The following is a 1,371-nucleotide window of genomic DNA, read 5'->3' on the forward strand; positions in this document are numbered from 1 at the left end:
TATCTCCACTATGAGGCAAAATCTCTGGGTGAACAAAACTATAGATCATGTACAGTATTTATAGGGTACATGAAGGCATAAGGTCTGTTTTGTGGTGGTCTTTATTCAGGGGTGGATGCCCCCTCCCATCTCCTCTCCACCCAGAAGTAGGAGCCAGAAAAGAGGTCTCTGATCTGCCACTTTTAATGAGATCCAGAGGTAGCTGCTGCTGCTCAGACTGGGAGCAGTTAGTTCCCCTCCTCCATCCCTTCCTCCTCTTTCTTCTCCTTATCCACTCCTTCCTGCTTGCATTTTGATGTTGATTTTATTTGCACATAAACTTTATCACATACTTACTATGCACATTCAGGGTAAGGAAAGGAACATCTAATAATCTTCCCACCTAACTACACTTCCTATTCACCCTTCTTTCTCCTCACCTACCCTCCATCCTTCTCCTCACGCCTATTTAATCTCCTCATTCTCTTCCTCCTCCCCCTCCTCTCTGTCTACCTACCATTCCTGGTCTGTACCACATCTGTGACATGTGTAGCAGAATGCTCCCTCTCTCCCGTGCCCCTTTTAGAGAGATCACAAAAGTAGTTACATCGACGGGTACTTCAGGGAGAGAGGGGAGGGAGGGTGGGGGGGCTAAGGGGGGAAGAGAAGAAGAGAAGAGCCAAAAAGAACAAAGTCTTAATGTTTGTGTATGAGACGGAGAGGGTGAGGCATAAAGAGAGACAGACAGAAAGCAAGAGAAAGAGAGAGTGTGTGTGTGTGTGTGTGTGTGTGTGTGTGTGTGTGTGTGTGTGTGTGTGTGTGTGTGTGTGTGTGTGTGTGTGTGTGTGTGTGTGTGTGTGTGTGTGTGTGTGTGTGTGTGTGTGTGTGTGTGTGTGTGTGTGTGTGTGTGTGTGTGTGTGTGTGTGTGTAAGAGAGAGCGAGAGAGAGAGAAAGAGAATAAGAGAGAGAGAGGGAAGGAGAAAAGGGAAAAGAAAGGGAGGGAGAGGAGCCAGCTGGCGTGGTCTTGAGTCGTAGAGCTGCAGTCTGATATTAGAGACTAGCCACTTCTCAGCCTGCCTTTGTCTGGGCTCCAGACCACACAGCCAGGGTCCGAACCAGACACAGCACACCATAGGGTCTCCACTACAGTCTCTCTGCAGCAAGAGAGAGGGAAGGAGGGGAAGAAGAAGATAGAAGGTTTCAGGGAGATTAACAGTGATATAGTATCTTTCTTACTGATCCCTACTTTATTAATCACTCTCTTTTCTATCTCTCTCTCTCTCTCTCTCTGTCTCTCTCTCTTTCTCTCTCTCTCTGTCTCTCTCTCTCTGTCTCTCTCTCTCTGTCTCTCTCTCTCTCTCTCTCTCTCTCTCTCTCTCTCTCTCTCTCTCT

This window comes from Oncorhynchus gorbuscha, linkage group LG05 (genome assembly GCF_021184085.1).
Source record: "Oncorhynchus gorbuscha isolate QuinsamMale2020 ecotype Even-year linkage group LG05, OgorEven_v1.0, whole genome shotgun sequence".
Taxonomy (NCBI): domain Eukaryota; kingdom Metazoa; phylum Chordata; class Actinopteri; order Salmoniformes; family Salmonidae; genus Oncorhynchus; species Oncorhynchus gorbuscha.